General features: G+C 36.7%; 1 protein-coding gene across 4 annotated transcripts in view; it reads left to right on the forward strand.

Moving 5' to 3' along the window:
• Nucleotides 1-26137, forward strand: part of CNTN4 (contactin 4) — a 1029443-nt gene that overhangs the window by 449165 nt on the left and 554141 nt on the right. The window contains exon 1 of one of the 4 annotated variants that reach the window (XM_033210485.1): nt 24259-24340. The exons of the other annotated variants lie outside the window; for them this stretch is intronic. The gene's annotated coding sequence lies outside the window, so the exon portion shown is untranslated. Of the gene's footprint in view, nt 1-24258; nt 24341-26137 lie in introns of those variants that run through there. 4 annotated transcript variants of the gene reach the window in all.

Raw genomic sequence — 26137 nt, forward strand, 5'->3', positions numbered from 1 at the left:
AAAAATGTAATTATTTTGGCCGGGCGCGGTGGCTCAAGCCTGTAATCCCAGCACTTTGGGAGGCCGAGACGGGCGGATCACGAGGTCAGGAGATCGAGACCATCCTGGCTAACACGGTGAAACCCCGTCTCTACTAAAAAATACAAAAAAACTAGCCGGGCGAGGTGGCGGGCGCCTGTAGTCCCAGCTACTCCGGAGGCTGAGGCAGGAGAATGGCGGGAACCCGGGAGGCGGAGCTTGCAGTGAGCTGAGATCCGGCCACTGCACTCCAGCCTGGGCGACAGAGCGAGACTCCGCCTCAAAAAAAAAAAAAAAAAAAAAAAAAAGTAATTATTTTAAATGAAGTGGGTATTGTGGCACCGTAGTTAGTCTGTCTTATTTCAGTGAGGATTTCTGGAGTAGTTAGTGGGGATATTCCATCTAGTTCAGTAGATATTGATGAACATGTATTTATGGAATCTATATAGCAGTTTTTACAGGCTGCTAGTAAATTACCTTGATCCGTCTCCCAATGTCTGTGTTTCTGACCCACCACTCCTCCCTCCAGTGATCTATATTACCCCAAATAGTCCTAGGAGATGGTGTGAGAAGACTGAATTTGAGGAGGTTGATTTTATTAAATCACTTCAACCTTTCAGAGAGCAAATAAGTTCTTACTGTAGGGTGTAATGCCGTGCAATACTGAATGACTTCTTGAAGTCATTTCACTTCACTTTTCCTTTACCCAGCACTTTATCCACAGTAATATGTTTAGGTCTTCCAAGCATTTAGATAAATAACCTTGTCTGATGGACATGGACTCAATGAGTCATACCACTAATTAAACACAGTCATTTGCAAGAACTTTGCCTCCTCGCCGGTTAGAATTCATTGTATATGTGTGTACCTTTTAAATGGGTAAAGCTGTTCACACACAGGCATAATGCTTGACTCCAGGGGTGAAAACCACCATCTCTCAGAAGAGAACAAATCGTGTGTTCAAACATGGTCTCTGGCATCTTTATGATGTGTGTGTTAAGTGTGAATCTGGTAATTTAAGGTGTGTGACTCCTACTTCTATCCAGCTGTCTGGCTTTGTGCTTAGAGAGAAGAATAGCAACAGATTTAGACTGACACAGTCCTTCCCTAGAGTCCCCTCCCCTACCTCTCCCTGCAGGAATCCACAAGGGTATTCAGTTGATTGCTGTTGTTAACCTCTCTTGTAGTATTATATTTCTTGTTGAAAGTAGCTTTTGTGGCATGTGAGTACATTTAAGAGATGTGAAAGCTTTAAAAATGGCTTTACTTTTAAACTTTCTTACCTAAATTATTAGGAGGAAAACAGTTTCTTTCTTAGGTTAACGTGTGTGTGTGTGCATACGTGCGCATGCACACATCTAAGGTAAGCTCTTTGCAAACCTTTAATGTTCGTCAAGGTCTGTGACTAAATGAAACATTGGTTATAATAGGATTTTTTTCCAAATCATTTTCATAATACATCAATAATACTCAGAATGTTCATGTAAAGTGATAGATTGAACTGTTTCACTTGAGAAACATTCCTGATGTTGCACATGACAGTCTTCAGTCTCAAAATAATCTAGAAAATAAAATTAGGAACATGTCTGAAAGTCTGGTTAAGGCTCTGATAATTCCTCTAACGTATCTGTTTTGGTGAACTTTGAGCATCATAGAGTTTTCTCAGAGTGTGAAATAAATACATCTGTTAGAACGTTTGATAATCTCAAAGTACTCAGAAATGTTTAATAGATGTGTTAAAGATAAAAAAATGTAACTAGTAAATAAAACATATAGTTTTACAGATAGAATTGTTTAGCTCATGGCTAAATGGATAAATTTTAAGAAGTTTTGATAAGCAATTTTGGAAGCGATTCTTGAATGTAACAGAACTTGTGATGATGATGTGGAAGTTTAGGGAAGGTAAAACTTTGCCTGTGGGCCTGAGACTTAAATCTACATAAAACAATCTAATAGGAGAAAAGCATACAGATGTTTCACATTTACGAAGACCCAAGGAAGTGGCAAAACCTAAGTGCTTCTATATTAGGTTGAACAAAGACAGGCAATTGTGGGGAAATAACTAAAATATATGGGGCAACTAAAGAAAAATAAGAGTTATTTTAACTAGATCTGTTTGTATGGAATTCCCTTGGTTTTGACTCCCTGTCTCTGGTGATAAGATTGTTTCTTTTATCCTGGTTTAGAGAAGACATCTTTCACATGGGAGTTTTACCTCCTGCTTTGACAATGAAAAGGGAAGATCATCTTGCCCGCCTCGTACCTTCTGTGTTTCAGGTGTCTTTAGCTCAAAATAATCCTTTTGCCAAAGTAGCATATTCTGATAAGGCCTCTTCTGTCATCCTTCACAAGTGACCTTGCCATAAGTTAGTTCCTGTGTGTCTAAGGATGACACCCTAGCCAACAAGGAAAATGGTGTCATTCGATTATGGAATTTTAGGCCTGGACATGATCTACAGATTGTCTTGTCTGTTCCTCTACCAGTAGATCCAGAGGCTTACCCAAGACAGAGTGGCCTTCTTGCAGTTTGTCTAGGGATGGAATCTAGAATTTCCAGAGCCCCATATGGGTGCCCCTTCCCTGGCAAGAGAGTCATTCTTGCATTTGTTTTCAGATTCTGTACCTTCTGTACCATGAAGCTAGAACTCTACTGGGAGCCAGATAACCTAGAATCAAAGACCTGCAGAAACCAAGCTGAACACACGAAGAGTGAGGTGGACCAGTTGTCAGACAATAGGGAGTCCACAGGGTCTGTAAAGAACAGTGCATCAGTGTTCCTCCTAAGTGTTGTGGCCATGTTGGATTGTGGGGCCAGTGTTGCTGTATCTCACAAATTTTAAATATTGATGTTTATTTTTAAAATGTATGAAAGCTAAACACATCTATCGAATTCATAACATCCAGTTTTCAACTTCTATGCTAAGTTATTTGAGGGATCTCTCATTGGTTGGGGAGAAAATATGCGGGTTCACAACATGAAGTGGCATATACTCTATCTAAGAGAGGGAACATGTGTTAACGATCCATCCTGTGTACTTTTAGAGAGGAACCTAAGAGAATGAGGTAAAGCATGTAAGGATTCCTACAAGGCTTTTCATTCATTGTCAGTTCATAAGGATCAGATTTAAGAAATCATATTACAGATATGAGTGTGAAGTTAATGGCACAGAATTCAATATGTATATTTTGCTATGCCTAAGTAATTCATGTCAATAGACTATATTGTAGTTACAGATTTTACCAACATATTTAATATTTTTATTTCAACTGGGGCCCTAAAGTTGCCAGTCATGATTTATATTACCATAGAAAAAGATAGGTTGGTGATTGCTTCCTTTTTTTTATTTTATTTTATTTTAAGATGGAGTCTCACTCTGTAGCCCAGGCTGGCTGGCGTGCAGTGTTGTGATCTTGGTTCACTACAACCTCCACCACCTGGCCTGAGTGATTCTTGTGCCTCAGCCTCCTGAGTAGCTGGAATTATAAGCACCTGCTACCACACCCTGCTAATTTTTGTATTTTTAGTAGAGACGGGGTTTCACAATGTTGGCCAGGCTGGTCTCGAACTCCTGACCTCTGGTGATCCACCTGCCTCTGCCTCCCAAAACGCTAAGATTACAGGCATGAGTCACCACGCCCAGCCCTTTTTTCCTTTTTTAAAAAAACTTTTGATACTCACTGATTAATTGGGCAAATAGAGAAAATCTGCAGATGAGAGGGATAGAAAAATGGTCTAATTTACACTTTTATAAAACCACAAGATAGAGCCTACATTCTCTTTAATTTTCCACCAGACATTTTAGACATTTATCTGAAAAAGAAACAGGGAACACAGTGCTGGGCTGTTTAAGCACAGTCATTTTTCTTGCATACCTGTGCAGCTGACAGAATCACCAGCTGAGCCTATCTTCAGGACCACTGGCCTGTATTTATTAATTCATTTAAATTATTATTAATTAAATTCCTACCATTTACCTCATACTGTTTGTTCTAGAGTTCAGAGATAGAAAATGAACAATAAGAACAAACAAAAAAATATTACTACCCTTACGAAAGTATGTGCGTTCTAGTAGGGTATGTATCTGTGACAGAAAGGAAAGGCAGTGTTCTCCAGGCCACCCTTGGGATCTGAGATGCCTTGTCCCTGTTTTCACTACTACTTCTCGCTCTGTTGCCTGTTTTCCCCAGCTGAACACACTTCTGTGGTATTCAAGCTGATCTCATTTAGGCCATATGAAGTGGATGCACAAAAGTTTTTCAGATATTTTTGTGAACTCAAAATTATGTGGGTCTAGAATAGCTGAGTAATTGAGGCAAACTCTTATTTGTTTGAAGATAGGATTTTGTAATCAGGCCATCCAGCTACTGAAGCAGGCCTCTGCTTCATTTTGTTTCTGTGAACAAGGGGGGACCTCTACCCCCACCCTGCAGAAGTCTCTCATTTCTCAGGTGTTTCTGTTTCTGCCTGCCTTAAATGATAGAGTTGACCAAATTGACTATTTTGAAACCTAATTATAACTTCTAGATAAGGGTACAGCCATTCCTCCCTAGGACATGGTCTTAAGTAGAGTTGAATGAATATGTGAGGAAGCATTTTGAGCTTTTTGGAACAAGATGTTTTACAACTGCAAAGTGCTATTACTATTAAAGATAATAATTTAGAAGTAAATATTATAGCAACTAAGTGCAAAGGAGCTCTTAGTGCACTATTTTTATTTCAACGTGTAAAAAGAAAATTGATACTAAAATATATAGTGTCTGTCTGCTTTGTAATTTCTTTCCCCCAAGTCTGTTGATTTTTCTCTCCCTTCGGACTTCCCTTTGGTAAATCAGAAGCTTACCTAAGTTTTGAAGTAGCCAGCTACAGGGATTTACAGAGTAGATGACAGCTTTGTCTTTTTTTCTGCTATCAGAGGGCTAAACACTGTGGAGTGATTTGTGGGGCATCTGACATCATTCAGAGGCAAACAAGTAGTCGTGCTTAACACTAAAGAGAGTTGACTCTAAGCTTTGGTAAAGTGGTCCTGATCCCGTGTGATCCTAAAAAAAGATGAGAGGAATCATCATTACTGTTTGGAGCCTACAGGCTCAATAACCTTCTAACTCTGCTTTTTAATTAAACACGGAGCACTCAGGGGTTTATTTATCCATTATCATGCAGGCAAATCCTCTACTGACATCATTTGGTTTTATGGCATGTGGCCTGCCTAAGCAGTGTGTGTGTGTGTGTGTGTGTGTGTAGTTAATATGAAAGATAGTGCATTATTACCAGTACAATATACTTTACTTCCATAGTCTAGAAACATGCCTTTTTATGCAGAGTTACAATGTACTTCAAATTGATGTAGTATTTTAAAGTTAAAACTCTGTACTCAGTGTTAACAAGGTGGTTGCATTTTCCACAGAGACTCTAACAAATGATGTAGTCTTAAATATCAATTGATTTACAATATCTCTTAGCCTGACATCAATATTAAGGCTTTAGCATAGCTCTCACATGAGAAATCTGATATTTTGAACTTTGGATTACAATTAATTTTGCAATACAGTATTGTTATCTTGTATTACATATTTTTTTCTCATGTTAATTTGACTTATTGGCTATTAATAATAAGAAATGTACTATTTCAATGACTGAAGAGTGCAAACATTAGGTAGTGATAACTAGTAGAAAAATGGTTTGGACAGTGCTTCTTAAACATTAGTGTGTGGAAGTGCAGATTCTGATTCATTTGGACTGGTTGGGACTTGAGATTCTGAATTTTTAATTAGCTCCCATATGATGTCAGTCTTGGTGGTCTACAGATAGCACTCGAGTAATAAGGATAAGACCATTTGGAATTCCTTATTCAGCCCACATCAGATTTCCCAACTAAGAAATTCTTTCTTGGGTGTCTTTTTCTTTCATCTTTGTCTCAGTGTATTGTTCTTTGAAATCAGAAAAGAAAATGTACTAGATTGATAGCTCTATCCACCTGTCAAGTGAAAAGTTTGCATCTCATTTTGTATTACATTATTTTATGCCCTAAATGTTTGCTTTCTGTCCTAAATTGATATGGTACATCTTTGCCTGACATCTGAGTCTTGTGGATAGTTATTTAAAGATCTATGAAGTAAAAGATTGTGAATGTCATGGCTAGAATAGATGCTTTCTCCAGAGTCTAGGAATTGAGGTATGTACTGGAGACAAAACAGACCTGCTCTGTATGGAATGTTCTGGAGTATTATGAAAGATAGTCTTGTTTGTTTCTTTATTTTTCATCCTGTGGCTTATGAAAGTAAAATGTGGGCTTTTCCAATATATGCATTCTCTAGTTTCCTATACACTGTTGATTTCTCCTTAGTAACATTGCATATTATGTTGCTCCTAGTGGTGACAACTCTCGGGAAAGCAAGAGACCTGTAAAAAAAAAAAAAAACTTTTCCCTATTTGTGACATGATGACAGCTGTCATGGGAATGGGGAAAGATAGAACAGTTTTTCAGAATCCATCAAATGAAGGTACATTCAGTGCTGTAACTTAATGAAAGTTGCTTTATTGTGACATGTGTCAGAGTCTTTGGTGATGCAAGTGTGGATGGATCTTTTCTGAAAGATTTATACCTCAAGTCTGGATTTGAGCTGAAGGGGTGTGACCTCGACTTTGAACTTGCAAAAGGTTACCCTCTGTAATAAAGTCCAGAGTCAGTATGAAGAGGTTTTCAGATCAGGAAGGCAACAAAGTAAACAACACTGCAGATTCTCTCTGAAATGTGCAAACATCATCACCAGGAGAGGTCTCCTTAGCTTTATTTTACCCAGAATCCTCACCTGTCATAGGTAGTCATCTGGGTGCTTAGAAATCAAAATGAATGACTCACTTTTTCAATTTTCATCAAAATAACCCTTGTTTTGTAAATACACACACAAAAAAATCCCCGTCATTTGACATTTCTATTGTAAACCCCATTGTGAATGTATTGTTGAAAAGACTGGAAAACCTTAAGGGAAATTCTCAACCAAATCTTTTTCTAAACAGCTTTTTTGAGTGGAATAATTATGGTATAATTCTTATACCATACAACTAACACATTTAAATTGTACAATTCAATGTTTTTAGTGTATTCAAATAATTGTATAACCATCAGCATTATCAATTTTAGAATATATTTGTCATCCCAAAGTGAAACCCCACCTGTTCACAGTCACTTCCCATTTCTCCTCAATCCCTCCCCAGACCAACATTAATATGCTTTCTTTCTCTGTGCCTTGTCTGGATGTTTTATATAAACAGGATCATATAATATGTGGTATTTTGTGACTGGCTTATCTCACTTGGCATCCTGTTTTCAAAGTTTAGCCAGATTGTCGTGTGCATCAGGACTTCATTCCTTTTTATGACCAAATAATATTTCATCATAGTAGATATACTACATTTTATTTATCCATTATTTAGTTGATGGACATTTAGGTTGTTTAAACATTTTGACTGTTGTGAATAGTGACCCTATGAATAATCTAGAATCGTTTTACCTAGGAGTGGAATTTGATGAGTCAGAACCAAAGATTTTAATGAATATGTTTAAATTTTAGTAACACTGAAATACAGTGGATGTATTTAAAGAGAATATGGAAATGGCTATAAAATAAAATGCTTCTCAATGAATAGTTTTACTCATTTAAACAAAGGAACTATCCCTCCTATTTTTTAGTCTCTATAAAATAAATGTTCCCAACACTTGCTGTCCATCTCCTCTGTCTTCAGTAGTGGCACACTGTCCATGAATTAAGGATATGAATACTAGGCAGGAAGTTAAATTCTGTTCTGCAAAAAAGGAATATGTCATTTCTGCTTAAGACCATGATAAATGCAACTTGAATTAGAGGAATAATTGTTTAGTTAACACAACAGGAAAAAAAAGTTTAATCGAATACCAGCTCAGCCTTTTGGAGGCTTAACATATTTGAATGGCAAGATAGAACACTGTAGGGAAACTGTCAACCAGTCTCTAAAATCCAAAGTTTGAATATGCAGTAAGGTTTTGAGCTTGTATTTTCTTATCCCTGAAAGTGCCAATTAAGATAATAAAATTTAGAGCATATCCAGGTTGGAATTAGATCTTCACTGTGTGTCAGTGAATATGACGACCTGGATGAGAACACCAATTAGAGGGGAGGCTCATTTAATGCGCGGGAGATAGCGATGATATTCATGCAGTATGCACTGTGGAAGGCTGTTTGGATTGCATTTGATTACCACTCCTGTGTGTTTGATTTTTTGCAAGTATTCTATGGAGACTGACTTTTCTTTTTCCAATTGAAAATAGACTAGGGAAAGGATATAAACATGCTAGTGCTCTGAGAAAAAATAAAGATGTTAATATATTTCTGCAAAAATTGTCTTCCTTGACCTGAATCATAAAAGGTAGTGTGAACGTAACAACTGACTGGATATTGTTTATATTATCAGTAAATTTGAGTCAGTTGAAAATATTTTAAAGTCCATATATATCTGTGAAAGGCATAGATGTAAGCTGCATTTAATGTGCTCCAAAATCAAGCAAGCATTTTACTTCAAATGTAGGTTATTGGCATACCTTTGTGTGTATGTTACTTCAATATTGAACACAAGGTGTAAAAATACAGTAGTTTACATTTTTGCGGAATCCTGTCACTACAGTTTTCTTTCATTTGAACTTTACAGATGCCAAGATGTTCCATGTAGTAAGTATTATTACTAGCAAATATATTATCTGGAACACAATCAGTATCAAATTCTGGCTTTCTAAGAATATTGAAAATGTATATGTAGAGGTGAATATTGCAGATAAACTGAGTACTGAAGGAAATGGTTGATTAAATATTATTCCATTCCCTTTTTAGTGTGATGAAACATTTAATACATACACATGTGCGAGCGCATGCCTGCAAAAACACACACATACGTTGTCACAGGGAGACAAATTCACATTATACCTCCATCCCCATTGCTACTGCAAATAAAGGTCTTAACGAGGTGGGTGTCTTATCACACATCTTACAGTACATCAGTTAAGACTGAATGAAGGCCAGCACAAGACAAAACGGAATCAAAAAGGTAGTGTGACTGTGCAGTATATACTGTACACTTAGTGAGTTTCTATTTATAATCCCGCCCACCCTCCTAACACATTTTACCCATCTCTGGCGCTATGATTCTCCCCATGACTCAGCTCCCAGGCCCTTCATGTGCCCCACAATCTTTTTCTCTCCACCTTCTCATTTATCTGTCCATATTTATTCCTAGTGAAAAGTGAGAATACTATTCAGAAATTGTTAGAGTTATTAAAGTTAAGAGAAGTAAAAGAAGCTGATATTTCTGCAGTTTCACCTACATTTTATGGCAAATTTAAAGGACAAATTCTTCCCTATGACTAAAATTCTCCTGCTTGGAAAACAAATACCAAAATCATAGCCATTCCTAGTATCGATAATTGTTAAAAATCAAAGTTGTCAAAATGGAAGTTTGTGAATGAAGGAAATATAGTTGTATAAAAGCAAAAAAAAAATGTGAAAACTTACTACTTTTTACATAGTAACTAGCATAAAAGAATTCAAGAATAAATATATTCCAGTCTAAAAAAAAACTTGATTTACTAAAATATGTGTGGGATTTAGAGTAACTATTACATGTAAACCAATCATGTACTTTTTTGAAACTGACTATTGCAGACTTTACGTTCTTTGTCTTATATTCATGAAATATTCCATTAATATTTTGATATAAACATTTCATATCTTCCCTGAGGTTTTTTTATTTAATATTTCATAAATAGGCATATATCCATGCTTGGGAGGCAGGGTGGGAAAGGAGATTATACTTCACTGAAAAAAATTGTGGGAATCATAGTCTTAAAGTTTACTGGAGCTGCTAACAGAGCAGCATATGTGCAATGAGAACCATCCTTGATAATTGGTTTCCTTAATCACTGCCCAAATCTCTGGATTTCAATCTTCTTTTCATTATTGACTTTCTTTATGAATTCAGACATGTGACATTAACCTCTCTGGACTTTGGCTACTTCCTCAGAAAACGCAGAAGACAGATTGATTGTTCTTAAGCCTTGTTCCTGTCCTGGCATTCCTTAGGAATGAGGTTGCATCCAGCTGCAGTGTGGGTACACTTGGACTTGGTGCTTTTTCTGAGACACTGTGTTGAGCAGAGATCTTAACCATGCACTGTTGGTGTGAACTCTGGCTTCCTTCTGGTCATTACATGTCCTCTGGCACTGTTTTCCAGCTGAGGGTTGTGACCTCAGAGCCTTGGCCCTGTTTCATCTTTTTATGTGGATGTCCTCTGAAGTTTTAATTGCTTACACTGTCTTCCTTTTTGCTCCCTGTTCTATCACCTTAGAAGTTTTTGTTAAAAGCTGCCATTTTACTCTTGAGGACTGGCACTAAATGAGGGAAAAATGCATGCATGCTGCTGCTGCTGCTGCTGCTGCTGTTGCTGTTGCTGCTGCTGCTGTTGTTGTTGTTGTGTGAATTTAGGTGGCTGTGGAGAAATGTCTTTCAAGATGTAGCATCTGAAATGAGAAATGTGTTGAGGAGATGGGATCTTCATACCACCTGTTCTATCTTTGCATGCAGTGTAAAAGGTCAAAGCCTTTGCCTCATCTGTAAAGCACTTTCTTTACATAATAGCCAGAATTGAATCTGCTCATAACTTATGTCCCATCCCCTCTTTTCCTGAGGATTACTTTAAATAGAAATACCTCTCTATTATTTAAATATAATTTTGTCCTCTGTGTGTCTTCTGAGAGCGAGTTGCCCCTAGATATCTTTCAGCCTTGCTCTTCAACAAAAATAGAACAAGTTTATTGGTAGTCCTTATGACACATCCCCTACAGTTGGATACTTGATCCTCCCTGTTTTAAATCTGCCCTCAATTCTTTCTAAAGCTATCTCTTTCTAATGCAAGAGCTCTGCTTTCCTTTTGTTTTCAGAAATATGTCCCTTCCTGATGTCTCCCTTCATTTTTAGGTTTCGGTTTTCAATGCTCTTTCATTTGGTCATAGGCTTTTTCTGTGTTCTTTCTAAAACAATCAATGTACTTTGAAGTTTTCACTTTTCACCCTCAGCTATGGGGTGAGGTAAGTAGGTGTGCAGATTTTTATTGATGTCAAGGCCTCCTCTTATCTCTGAATTGGTTGCGTCTTGTTCACAGTACTGAGTATTTATTAATATATCAAATTCAAGTTTATATGTTGATTGGACTGCCTCCTTTCACCATAGTATATTAGAACATCCTATGTTCTAATCTAATCCTGGATGTTGTAGTCTTGATTCTTTGTCATATTTCAGAAAGGAAACCTATAAGATTTTATTATTTTACATTCAAAATTGTTATTTCTATTTTATTGGAATTGGATTTTGATTGCATATCATCTAATATGTGGAAGAAATAGGAATATCAACCATGTTATGCTATACTGATGATCACTCAATGCACTGGCCCATAGAATGAACACAGTATACACCAGAGATCAAATTATTCCCATTCAAACAACTAGATGCTAAAATAGCACTGATATTAGGGAAACCATGCTATGACATTAAAATAATTAAATCCGAGGTAAAACCAAAACTGATGTGTCTGAGATTGTACTGCTTTACTGACCCATTGTATTAAACATAATTTTTTACAAGTACTTTTAGGAGATAGATAGTATAGTGCATTATTGAGATTATAGGTGGTGGCTAAAGCCCTGTAAGTGTATTACTGAGACAAATTTTTTCACTTCTCTGGTAGAATATGAACCAAGGGTTTTTTGTTTCATTATTAACATTTAAAAACTCTTAATACTCCATCATTAGCCTACAATATAATAACTTGTTTCCACCTTTAGTATGATAAGCTATTTCTTGATTTTTTTCACTGAGACATAATTATACGTATTTATGTAATTCATAATATGGTTCCAGTGCATCCAATGTATAGTGATCAAGTTAGGTTAATGAGCATATCCTGTAACCTCAACATTCATCATTTCTTTGTGTTGAGAACATTCAAACTCCTCTCTTCCAACTTTCTGAAAATATATAATAAATTATTGTTAGCTATGGTAGTCCTACAGTGCTGTAGAACAGTACAACTGATTTGTCCTATCTACCTAGAATTTTGTATCCTTTAATGAATTTCTCCCTATCGTTGCTATCCCCACTCTTCCCAGCCTCTAAAAGCCACTACTCTACTCTCTGCTTCTAGGAGATCAGCTTTTTTTAGCTTCTACATATGAGTGAGAATATGCAATTTTTATCATTCTGTGCCTGGCTTATTTGACTTAACATAAAGTCCTCTGGAGTCATCCATGTTGTCCCACATGAGAGGATATTATTATTTTTTATGACTGAATAGTATTCCATTGTATATATACACGTTTTCTTTATCCATTCATCTGTTGATGGATACTTATATCGATTCCATACCTTGACTATTGTGAATAGTGCTGCAATAAATATGGTAGTGCAGACATCTCTTTGTAATACTGATGTACTTTCCTTCAGATATATACCTAGTCATGGTATTGCTGGATAATATTTATTGACTTTGATATTTGTATGGAGTAGAAAAATATATATATATATATAAAATGATTTGTAATAGATATATTCCATACTATGTACAAACAGCAGAGCCAATAAAATGACATAGCTTGTCTGTCAAGAAATCAACATGACAGGAGATATTGTTGGTTTTAAGGGATATGTCTTTTTGCACAGATAGGTTGATCTTTGCATAGGCTAAATTATTCATATTCTTTTCAGCTGCCTTGATTGTCTTTACTCTTGTTTGAGTAACTTGGTAATGGTGACCAGCATATGATGATGATGTTGAGGAGGAGGAGGATTATGATATTGACCAAGATGATGACATCACTGACAATAGATGTCAAGATATTCAAGAATATCTTGAAATCCTAATCCTTTAATAGCTGCTGGTTTGATTCCAGTTAGGCTTCTATTTTCTTGGCCCTAGTGCAGTAGATGAGCTCCTTGCAGTTGATGTACTTTCATCAATGACAAGAAAAAAGTGAAAATGCTGTGCTTTTTAGATTTCCCTCAAGTGATGCTTGGGCTATATCATCACACTTCTTCCCTGGCAGTGGAATCATTACCTTCTGCTGTTACCAATATAGATTTTCAGAAATCTTGTATTAAATCCATTGATTTGAGAGCAGTAGGAGCTTCTCTTTCTAGGTTGCCTTTCCAACATTTTCATCTTGATATGCATTACTTAGAATTCAGCCAAAATAAAAATCCAGCTCTGTCACTGCTTGACAAATATAATACATTGTCAGTTTACCTCTTTATTTCACTAACATACTCTATTTTCCTATTCTTCTTCCTCCTCTTCTTTTTTTTTTTCTTAAACAGAGTCTCACTCTGTCACCAGGCTGGAGTGCAGTGGCACGATCTTGGCTCACTGCAACCTCTGCCTCCTGGGTTCAAGTGGTTCTCATGCCTCAGCCTCCCGAGTAGCTTGGATTACAGGTGTGCACCACCATGCCCAGTTAATTTTTGTATTGTTAGTAAACACGAGGTTTCACCATGTTGGCCAGGATGGTCTCGATCTCCTGGCCTCATGATCTGCCTGCCTCAGCCTCCCAAAATGCTGGGATTACAGGCGTGAGCCACTGCACCTGGCCTCTATTTTCTTCTTAAAACCACCTTGATTGGGACTTGGCCTCTATTTTTCTCATAATTTAGCTGTTGTATATTAGCATTGTCTTTTAGATGCTATTTGCATTTTCCTTTTATTATTTAGAGAACATTTATTTAGCCAGATTTTTTTTTTACCTTCAGAAAATATTCTTAAAAGGGTAAATCCTGTGATCTAAGAAATGTCATTCAGCCAAGAAGTTACTCCAAGCTTTTTTGTCTGAAATAATTTGGAAATAATTCTCTTTATATTTCAAGAATAGGAGGGCATAAACCACTGTTACAGTTTCAGTTGTTTTTAACTATGTGTTGAAGCTTTCCCAGTCTCTTACCTTGTTTATTCAGTTATGTTAATTTGGCAATTGAAAGAACTGTGCCATCTTCATAGATGACTCATGTGGAAGTGAACTGTCTTTACTAACAGAGGTGACTAGAGACATCCAAAAATGAATGGTAAGCCTGGGAAAAGAACCTCCTAAAGAAGAGTAAATATGTTTGATGACCTCAAACTGCACACTATCATTTATAAGTATTTTCACTTGTCAACTGGAAAACAATGGCAGATCTTGAGATTCTACCTCATCCTTCTCTGTTAACCAGTAAAATAGACAAGGTGTTGCCTTCAGGGTGTTTTCCATTCATCATAGGCCACTTGGGAGCAAAAAAATCAAGGGAAGGGAAGGAGCTTGGGTGGGTAGGCCTGGGTACGGGGAGATACACTTTTGCTTAGTTTTCCTCAGGGATAGTCAGGACTCTGTAATTAGCAGTCTAGTTAAGGAGAAGTTTGGAGGAACAAATGAGGGACGTTCTCCATCTCCATTGTCTCCCCACGCCTTCAACCTGGGGGGCAGTGAGTCTTTAGGGATCCAAGCTGTTACCCCTAGCTTCTTTCCATTTAATAACTACATGACCTAAATAGTGTTGTTCTCTTTTCACAATTCTCAGCTGCAAATGGGAGAGTAGTATAATGACTGCCATTGGCTGTCCATTTACTCTTTCAGCCATTGACCGCCTTATTCTATTAAACAGAAAATAGTGACTCTTTCCTGACTCTCTTAACGAGATTTCTGACCTTTTCCCCTGCTTTATATGGTCTTTAGAAGTAAAAATCCCATTTGATGAGTGGAATTATCTCCCCCATATTAATGGTCATGAATGCCCTTGAGAAGCTAATGCGTGCAATTTAACAAATTCAAACTCAAGTCAAAATCTGTTTTAATATTCATAATGAGAACTTTTGTGATGTCCCTGACATCCAGCAGAAATAACCTGTGGCAGTGTTCGCTCTAATACTTGATCTTGTAAGAGAAAATTTCAACCTTATACACATTTTAGAGTTACAACTAAGCCACCATTCCAGTACTAGGGAATGAGAAACTGTTGTGTTGCCTGTTTTTGAAATGTGACAAAAGCCATGTTTTGAGAGTAATTGACTTCTTAACTCACACTGGACTTTTCGTATCTCGAGTTCCCTCAGCCTGTGTTCTTGTGGCTGATTTTATGAAATATATGTACTTATAAATCTCCTGCTTATTGGAAGATTATATGTTTAAAGTTCAAATAAGTAAAATAGACTAGTATTTCTCTATTTTATGAGATAGTTTCTCCTAGGTCTTATGGCAGGATTTGGGGTTTTGTTTTTTGTTTTCTTAAGTGACAGCATCTCACCCTGTCACCCTGGGCTGGAGTGCAGTGGTGCAATCATGGCTCACTACAGCCTTGACCTCCCTGGGCTCAGGTGATCCTCCTACCTCAGCCTTCTAAGTAGCTGGGACCACAGGCGTGCACCACCACTTCCATCTAACTTATGACAGGTTAAAGGGAGAATTCTTTCTTTTGGACCAAAATATTTATACTAGGAACAAAAAATTAAAATAGTAGCCATCCCTAGACTCTGTATTTGTGAAAATAAAAATTGTAAGTAGAAGTTGACTAATGAAGGAAATATAGTTCTATGAAAGCAACCACTTTTAAAACTTCTTGCTTTGCGCATAGGTAACTGGAAGAAAAGGAAACCAAAAACAAATATATTCTACTCTCAAAAACCTTCTACCAACTGTTAGCGAAAACAATTGTAAATATTCATTTAAAAACAAGAGTTGTTTACATTCTTGAAACAGTAACTATAGCAGTCTTCATACTCTTTTCTCTCATACAGTAATAAGATTATATTTTGATAGAAAAAATTCATATCTTCCCTGAAGTTTTTTTTATTTAATATTTGCATAAATAGGCATATATGCATGCTTGGGAGGAAGTTGGGAAAGGAGATTATATGTTACTGAGAAACATGGTAGAACTCATAGCCTTACAAGTTTACTGGAGCTGCTAACAGAGCAGCATATGTGCAATGAGAACCATCCTTGATAATTGGTTTCCTTAATCACTGCCCAAATCTCTGGATTTCAATCTTCTTTTCATTGTTGACTTTCTTTATGAATTCAGACATGTGACATTAACCTCTCTGGACTTTGGCTACTTCCTCAGAAAACGTAGAAGACAGATTGATTGTTCTTAAGCCTTGTTCCTGTCCTGGCATTCCTTAGGAATGAGGTTGCATCCAGCTGCAGTGTGGGTACACTTGGACTTGGTGCTTTTTCTGAGACACTGTGTTGAGCAGAGATCTTAACCATGCACTGTTGGTGTGAACTCTGGCTTCCTTCTGGTCATTACATGTCCTCTGGCACTGTTTTCCAGCTGAGGGCTGTGACCTCAGAGCCTTGGCCCTGTTTCATCTTTTTATGTGGATGTCCTCTGAAGTTTTAATTGCTTACACTGTCTTCCTTTTTGCTCCCTGTTCTATCACCTTAGAAGTTTTTGTTAAAAGCTGCCATTTTGCTCTTGAGGACTGGCACTAAATGAGGGAAAAATGCATGCATGCTGCTGCTGCTGCTGCTGCTGCTGCTGTTGTTGCTGCTGCTGTTGCTGCTGCTGCTGCTGTTGTTGTTGTGTGAGTTTAGGTGGCTGTGGAGAAATGTCTTTCCTTCTAAAATGAGAAATGTGTTGAGGAGATGGGATCTTCATACCACCTGTTCTATCTTTGCATGCAGTGTGAACAGGCAAAGCCTTGCTTCATCTGTAAAGAGCCTTCTTTACATAATAGGAAGAATTGACTCTCGGTATAGCTTATGTCCTATCCCCTCTTTTCTTGAGGGTTACTTTAAATACGAATATCTGTCTATTATTTAAAGGTAATTTTGTCCTCTGTGTGTCTTCTGAGAGCTAGTTGCCCCTAAGATGCCTTTCAACCTTGCACTTCAACAAAAATAGAACAAGTTTATTGGTAGTCCTTATGACACATCCCCCACGACTGGATACTTGATCCTCCCCCTTTTAAATCTGCCCTCAATTCTTTCTAAAGCTATGACTTTCTGATGCGAGAGTTCTGCTTTCCCTTTGTTTCCAAATATGTATCTCTTCCTGATATCTGTCTTCACTTCTAGGTGTTAGTTTTCAATTCTCTTTCATTTGATCGTAGGCTTTTTTCTGTGTTCTTTCTAATATAATCAGTGTACTTTCAAATTTTCACTTTTCTCCTTCAACCGTCGTGTGAGGTAAGTAGCTGTTGAGATTTTCATTGACGTCAAGGCCCTCCACTTGCCTCTTTAGAGGCTTGCTTGCTTTTTGTGCACTGTACTTGGTAATTATATCACATCCCAAGTTCATATGCTGATTGGACTACCCCTTTCGTGATGGAGATGCCTATGTTCTAATCTATTCCTAAGTGCTAAGAGGAGCTCTGTTTCCTTAAAAAGGATCCCTGTCAGATTTGATGGTTTTATATCTTGATTTTATTTCTTCCATTGTGTTTTTGAACATTTTAACAAGAAGAGAAAACCTTTATTTGTCCATGAATTTTTAAGAGACCCTCTCAAAATAGACCGAGTCAAAAATATCGCTTTCAGTAGTACATTTTCAGAATGTTTGAGACTTCTCTGTGAAAAGGCTAATCTGGAAGTCTTTGACAGTCTGGAAGCCTGAAGAAATAAATCCCCCATTTTCCCAAAGCTGTGTTTTTGAAGACTCTTGTTCAAAGAGCAAGCCCACCATTTTGCCATTAGTGCCAAGAAAGAACAATGAGTAGATTTTCTGTGTCACAAAGAAAAGTAGTAGATGAAAGATCTGATTGCCACCATGTTGCATTTAAAACCTCATTTTCTTTAGAGAACTATCCACAGAACTCTCCACTAGGCAGGGATTTAAGGGTGAAACAGTTCAGAACCACATCTCCCATCATATAACTCAAAGATGACATTTATATATCTGGGAACCTTTTAAAAACCATCTAGATCTATGAGTAAATTTCAAATCCACAAAGTTCAACTGGATGGGAAGTTTACTCAAATGCATTCTTTCTTCCCAGTTTTTAAGCCTAATCCTACTGCTTTTAGGCTCAAATATATAAAACTGAAATCATCATTGTATCTCCCCAATGACTGGTGGTGATATTTAACTTCATATACTCAGACCAATTTTTATTTAATTCACATTTTTGAAAGAGCTTGACCTGAAAGTCATTGTCCTATGCTGAAAAGATTGAATTGGTTTTCTCAAGTACACATCATAAAAACAGTTGATCCTATCGAAGTGAGGTCATATCAAAGTAGTACACTAAAATTGAACCCTGAAAAAAGTATTTTTTAAATAATTTTTTTGATAGAGACCAGATCTTCCTTTATTTCCTGGGCTGGTCTTGAACTCCTGGCTTCAAGTCATCCTCCTGCTTTGACCTCTCAAAATGGTGGGATTACAGGCATGAGCCACATACCACCCCTAAAAAATGAATATATTTTTCAGATATCAAGGCCTAGCAATTTTCCTAGGTCGGCAAATACAGTCTTTTCTTTATGTACTTCACAGTGCAACATTTGATATTGAGTAGATGTTGCAGAATATTGTGTTGAAGAGCCCAGGTTCTAGAATACCACCATATAGTTTAGATCTTGGCTTTAGTGCTCGATCATTGTGACTTTGAAAATATTGCTTAACATTTTCTCTCCTCAATTTGTCTCATTTATGCAATGATATAAAAGGCACTCTCTACCGCGTAGTGTCTTGTGCCTAATATATGAGTAGTATGGAATTGAACCTTAACCCATTAGTATCTGTAGTGTATGCTACTGCAGTATATGAAAAGATGCAGTGAATTTCTAAATTTTGGGGGAAACATTGTGTTTTATGCACATGTGTTCTGTAAGGGAAATTTAGGAAACCATGTAGTGCATGTTTTCATATACTATATTTGTACTGGTATGAAGTCACAAAGACAGTTGGAATACTGTCCCAAAGATATATAACTGTTTGAGTTGCAGAGGTTCCTATGAATCCATTAAGACAGAAGGTATAACCTAGAGTTGGTGGGTCTGAGATAGTGCCTTGAAAGTCTAAAGGATAACATCTGAATATAGACTCCAAAATTTAAGGCTTCAGGATCCTCAGAGTCCTTGCATTTGTGAGAGCTATGTCTGTGATGTCGCCATTCATCACCAGGATGCTTTATGTTGTCTTTTAAGTTTTAGGTATTTGGATCTGCTTGTTCACCTGCATCTTGCCTCACATATCTCTCTGAATGTAAAGATTTTGCCTACATCTGATGAAAACTGTCCACTGTTCAAATTGTTTGTCATATGTATCTGCTTGGAGCAGAGTAAGGCCCTTCTAAGGGAACTTGACATTTCATGACCCAGGATATCAGATTCATCCTTACCACTAGGTACTCTATGAAATTTGGGAAGTTCTTTCGTCTTATGGACCAAGATCATGAGACTTTTTAGAAAGATGAACTAAAAAATTCCTATCATCCATCCATTTATTCATTCATCCACATATCCACCCATCATAAATATTTACTTCAGTTACTTATCCTTCTGCAGAAGTGAGCAAGCTGAAAACAAAGTAATTGATGGTACATCTCCAATAATACCCCTTCTGGAAGTGGAATGAAACTCCTTCCCTCCCATCAAGTCTCTTCCCATAGGTACACTGTATAGAATGAATTGTGCTCCTCCCCCTGCCCCAAAAATTCATCTGTTTTGAAGGCCTAACTCCCAGTACACCTGACTGTGACCTTATTTGTAAATAAGGATATTGCAGGTATAATTACTTAAGGTGATATCATGTAGAAGTATGGTGGATCCCTAATGTCATATGACTGGTGTCCTTATAAAAAAGGGAAATTTGGACACAAATAGACACACAGGGAAAACACCATGTGAAGACTGGAGTTATTCTGCACAAACCAGGAAACTATCAGCAGCTAAATAGAAAGAGACCTTTTGCTAGTGCCTTCAGAGGGAACATGGCCCCACTGACACTTTGATCTCAGACTTCTAGTCTTCAGAACTTTGGCATGATACATTTCTCTTGTTTAAGTCACTCAGTTTATGTTACTGTGTTACAGCAGCCCTAACAAAGCCATGGAGTAAACTCTGGGATTAATCCTTTTCCCCAGCATTGCATAAACTATTTTTTATGTACTTGGCAATGCATTTTGGATATTCTTCTGTGTCAGTAAATATGTTTCTATGTTATTTCTAATAGTTTTAATGTATATAGTTATTTCCCAAATTAAAAAAGTTAATCTGTTCACTTTGATATACATTAATATACTAATTTGTCTCTTATTTGTATTAATAGTTAAAAATTCTGCAGAGTGGTGGTGTAATCTGGTTTAAATTTGAAACTATTGATTGTACTTGTTAACTTTCATAACTACTGTTTTATATACTTATATTTTATGTTATTATAAAGTTTTTAAATTGGCTAATTTTTAAAAACAGGAATGAATAACAAAGAAATAGAATATAATCATTCCTCATGGCAGTTATTTTTCTTATGTATTCCTGCCTTGTTTTCCCCAATGTGCATGCATTTTATGTATTTCTATTATACATATATATGCACACACAGACATACACCCACCATGTTCTTTAATTTGATTTATTACTTAATATGTTATACATAGATTTGCTTTTATGGTACCTTTATGGAATATTTGGAATCCCCATACAATTATCCATCAAATATATGGGCCCAAAATACTACTGATGTAACTACCACCCATTATTGAACATTTAGTTTTTTTTAGCTTTAAGCTATTGGAATTTGTGCTGTGGAACCTATAACTATCCTAACCATAAGAAGGATAGGTCAAAGGTTGTGAAACTTTGTTGATCTTCTGTCATTATTTTCATAAGGATTATCCATAAGTAAGATGATAGTGAAATTGACTAATTTAGGTTGGCAATTTATTCTTGAAATTAGCATAAATCAGCAGTATATAAAACAGTAATGTAGGGATAAGATTCAATTTAATGCTAAATTTTAGTAATCAGAATTCTGATTTTCTGAATATATTGTGTCCTTTATCAGGTGAATGCTTTAGCTGTTGATATGAACCTCATCTTTCCCCATTCCTGCAACCTAATTCTTTGTCTTTTAATTCTCTGTCAATTGGCACTAATTTCTTTTGAGACATGTGTGTTGGAAACAAATAAGATTTTTCTTAGTTTACCAACTTAATTATTTTTTCCTTAATCTCCACTTATGATAATAATCTTGAGAACAAAAGTATTTGGAAATGCCCTAGGTATAAATCCCAAAGAGATTCAATATAATAAGCAGTCCATGTTATTTACACTTGGAAAGCAAACTTTGACTTTTTGTCCTTTGCCACATAGGGTTGATGCAAAAATCAATGAGATGTTCTAGTTTTATGAACTTGATTTTTTTAAATCTTTTTCACAATAAAGGAAAACAAATGAAATTAATGTTACAAGTAAACAGATTTCTGAGCTTTGCTACCTAATGTTGAACATGTACGTACTTCAAAGATGATATGGAATATTTGAGATAAAGTGGTATTTTTTTCCCTTATGATAACTGATATTCAGGATTGGAAACAGTTTGCCTCAAGAAAATGCTGCTTTGCATACTATAAAATGCCAGTGATTACTGAACTCTTGCAGTGTTAGAGCTAGGAGGGAATTCAAGAGTTATTCTAATTTTTTTCCATGCAGACTCAATAATGATATTGAGAGAATAACTTTTAATAATACAGGTAATCTATTATTAAAATGAAAATGGCAGAGGACAAGATAATATGCCACAATCTGCATCTTCAGTGTAGTGTGTGTGTATCAGCAAATATTTTTTCAGCCAACTAATAGATGATATAAAAAATTGGGGTTGTAAAAGCCATCCATAGAAACGATCATAAATTACTAGCCATATAATTTATTTGCCTCCCTTTGGAAGTTTATTTCCTTTTGTGATTAATAACAAACTTGAGGGTAGGTGTGTGTGGTTGAATGGTAACATGCACCCAAGGTTTGGTTACATAGAATTGCATCATGTTGCTTGGCACCATCCAGCAGAGTCTCCAAACAGCTAGTTTAGAGGCATGTGTCTCGTGGGCATGGAGTGTTAATTTCTCTTGCAGGAAACAGAAAGCAGTCAACTGAGAGAGTGGAGGGGTGGGTGTGGTTGAAGAGCAGACAGGAGAAAAGACGGTGGGGGAATATAGTTTTTTTTGTTCTGCTTCTACTCCAGTACTGGATGCCATAAGATATTGCCTACTGCTATGGACACTTTATTTTAAAAAGTAGTAGGTGTTTCAGTATGATTTATTCATTGTCTATGGAAATCCTAATGTGGATCATGTTCACACATAATATATAGAAGTATAGTTATTAAATAGTTTCATAAACATAATCTTTAATCGTGAGTCAAAAATATTCAGGGTCCAATTACAAGGAAAAGTACATTTTTTAAACAATGTTTTATGTATTTTATTTGTCTTGATCCAACGTTTATAAAGTAGTTTAAACCCTGTGCTTACTTAATTTTTCTGTTTATTTGCCAATTAATAGAGAGGAGATAAAAGGATCAGGTAGGAAGAAGGGAAGCAGCAAATATTGTCAAATTGACAACGGAAGCAATTGTACCTGTGATGTTATATGGGAGAGTACAGAAATATTGAAAAACATATTAGGATTTCAAAGCATCTGTTTTGTATATGAGTAAACTGAGGCTTATGAGATTTCTTTACTCATTACATAGCTGGAACTTACACCCAAGTCCATGTTTCCTAGTCTAATCTCCTAGCTTTCTTCAGCTATCTTCTGGGTCTTGGGACCAGATTTAGGGTGTTTGGGAAATTATTTGTTTGCACCCTTAAATTCATTTGAATTTTGTAAAATCTTAAGTATAGTACCTTCACATTAGGTGTTGCACTTGCACAGGGCAACTTTGGCTAACAGTTACTGGAAATGTGGAGATGGGCATTCTAGGGCACTTTCCTTAATTCTTTCTTTTTCTGGAGTGAGGTGAGGCTATAAAAAATAGACAATATTAAACCATACAGTCATTTATGTATTCAGCACTTTTCTATGTCAACAAACCCTCTCAGTGTACTATTATGCACATTGTTTTGAAAGTAAGTCAAGAGAAAAACAGTTTTTTTCCATATTAACGAATCATACAGGATAGGCAGGGTTGATATAAAATTCTGATAGCACTTAGTAAAGCTTCCTTCTCCCTAAAGTAGGTACAATAGAAGGTAAACTCTGGAATTTTAAGACTATTCACTGTTCATGACACTGTTTATCCTACTTTTGTCACATATCATTTTCTCAGGATATCTGACATAACCTCTCCAAGACATTTGGTTTAAAATTAATTGGCAGTCAATGGCAAAGGGTAGAGTCACTTAAATTTGCTGCAGCAAGCACAGTAACATCTACCAGAGTGTATGTCAGATTGTTCTCAGACTGCCAAGGGCAAAAATATTTGCTGAGGGAGGCTGTACTGGTGCCACTGTGTTAGAGGCCTTCTTCAACTCTTAATTAGCTTGCAGTGAGTGGAGACGCCATCTTGACTGGCTCTCTGGGAACCATTAGGAAGGGCCACTGACCTTGGCAACTCTAATATTTATCTCTGTGGAACTGAGTTGTGAAACTAAAAGGCACTGCACAGGTGTTTCCAAATATTTTAAACCAGCAATGTAGAGACTACATGTAGGCCATTAAAACTAACTACCACTGTATACAGTGACCTGGTACAGGACACTCTACAGGTATCAATCTACCTTTGGGTCAGTAGCACAGTGCCCCTTGCCTTCTGCCGCCACATTAGAGACATCATTTTTATTTTTAGCCTGGACACAACAGCCGGTTAAATTATGTGGGGAGTAGCTCTTCTTGATAAGATCAGCAAAGATGCTAGAAGTAGGACTGACTGAAATAGCTGCAGCCAACTGGCCTCTCAGCCACCATTCTTATCTCCTGGATAAATAAGAAGTCTGCAATTACATTTTGAAAATCTCTAATAGTCAGATAAGCAAACAGGACTTCCATGGACTCAGGTTAAAAGGTTTGATTGTGAGCTGTGATTTAAGGCTAAAGGAAGAGAAATAGCCAAGAGAAAATAGTACAGGATAGGAGACAGAATCTCAGTAATGAACTAGCACCAGAAAATCTTCTGCAAAGAATATACACAAGAAATAATCTCCAAGACACAGGATTTAAGCTTCTGCATTTTCTTTCTATTCCTAACAGTGTGCCTAGCAACCGCTGATACAGTACAAATTTTGCTGAATGTCAGATCGAGAGCTCTGGAAGGTTTATTTCTGCAGGAGATTAAGGTACAAATATTTCCAGATTCGTTTCAGGGTGGCAAGATCAACTCACAGCATGAGGCTTCTGTCATCATAGAGATGCTTTGTGGCACTTTCTCTTCTCTCATAAATGAACTGGCAAAATTGCCACTTGAGTCAAATGGAAGAAGGCAAAATGTTGTTGTGTTAGCTGTTCTGGGGAGTGAGTGGCATGTTTCCTGGGCCAGATAGTGGAACCAGGTTCAGTAAGGGGACTCAGTTCTCTCTATGGAGCTAGAAGATCAGAAAACAACTGATCAGGCTTATGTTGTATTCATGGTGGCCTTGAAAAGAAACATTTCCACCCATTCTGTTACCACTATATTGAACATGCATTAATAGAATAGAAATAGAAATCATCAGCATTAACACAGATGAATTTTATGAAAGGTCACAGCCAGATTGTATACATGGACATGCCATAGGATACACCAAGATAAATCTTTACAGTTTATTTAGTTATTCATTGCTCTGGGAAACCTATATTTTATCAATTACAGGAAATATATAGTTCAATGGCTACCATTAGTTTGAAAAATAACAGAGGATATAATTTGGCCTGAAAGGAACAGAACTCTAGTATTATTGCAGCTGTAATAAAGAACTAAGCACCTAACCTTATGCTTGAAAGAGTCACTGGGTGAAGACAGAGCTGTTCACTTAAAGCACTCAGATTCAGAAGCAACCTTTAAAAATAAAACCCAGAGGGAAACCATTTAATAAACAAATAATAAAGCATGCTGGAGAGGCAGTTGCGGGAGTCCAAGTGTAATCAAGTGTTTCCATCTTAGTGCTTGTTCCACTTAGCCAGAGCTCTGGGTCACCTGGGATTTGGACCCTGGGAAGGCATTACAGTGAATAAGGGTTTAGCACTGGATTTTGCTGTGCATTCATCTTTGGGGATACCATAGGCCAACTAGAGCTCACAGACTTCACAGCTTCTTTGATTTTTAGCTTCAGTAGGGATAATAGGGAGCCAAAACAAGACAATTTCATTGCTCCATCTCTGCTACCTCATTTCTCTTTCCTCGGTATGCATTTAGATGCTATAGAGAGTTCATGGGAGAGACAGAAAAAGAAAACCCTTTGCTATGTTCACAAATGGTCCAAGACTTAATTAAGAATCACGATGATATTTTCTCTATTAGTTAATACATTATTTAACTTTATATTATAGGTTGAGAATTTAAGTTGTTTTAAGTGTTCTTTTACTTGCATACAATAAGACAAATGTTACGTGGTTGATTTCTGCACAGTGAGTTAAAAAAATTTGATCAAGAGCTGTCTTGGTATGAAGGTAAAGAAGCAACAAGCGTCTGTGGTAGACATTGAACTTTGTGGTAGACATAGACATTTTGGATATATCTGTCTTCTTTTTTCCTCCAAGAGCATACACATAAGAGAATCCTTATTGTTAATTTGTTAATTCAGAAACCTTTCTTGCTTTAGCTACATATTTTTATAAATTCACACTTACACATCAAGAACCTGATACTATCTGTAATCCTAACAAATAAAATTAAATCTTTCTCAGACCCCAAGCGCCAATATTCATGATTGTCTCATGATAGCCAGTGGTGTCTCCATCTTTTATAATTATTCATGCATCAGTCATAAGTATTTTGGTAAATGATGGAGACACACTCCTCAGTGCCTTAGTCCTCCTTGGGGAACATGGGAAGAAAGATTGTTCTTATGCAATCATAAGCAGACTGTGGCCATCCAATAATCCAAGTATATTTTTAAACAAACTTGGTCTCACCAAAAATAGTTGAATACAATATT

This window comes from Trachypithecus francoisi, unplaced genomic scaffold (genome assembly GCF_009764315.1).
Source record: "Trachypithecus francoisi isolate TF-2019V2 unplaced genomic scaffold, Tfra_2.0 Lachesis_group0, whole genome shotgun sequence".
NCBI classification, from domain to species: Eukaryota; Metazoa; Chordata; class Mammalia; order Primates; family Cercopithecidae; genus Trachypithecus; species Trachypithecus francoisi.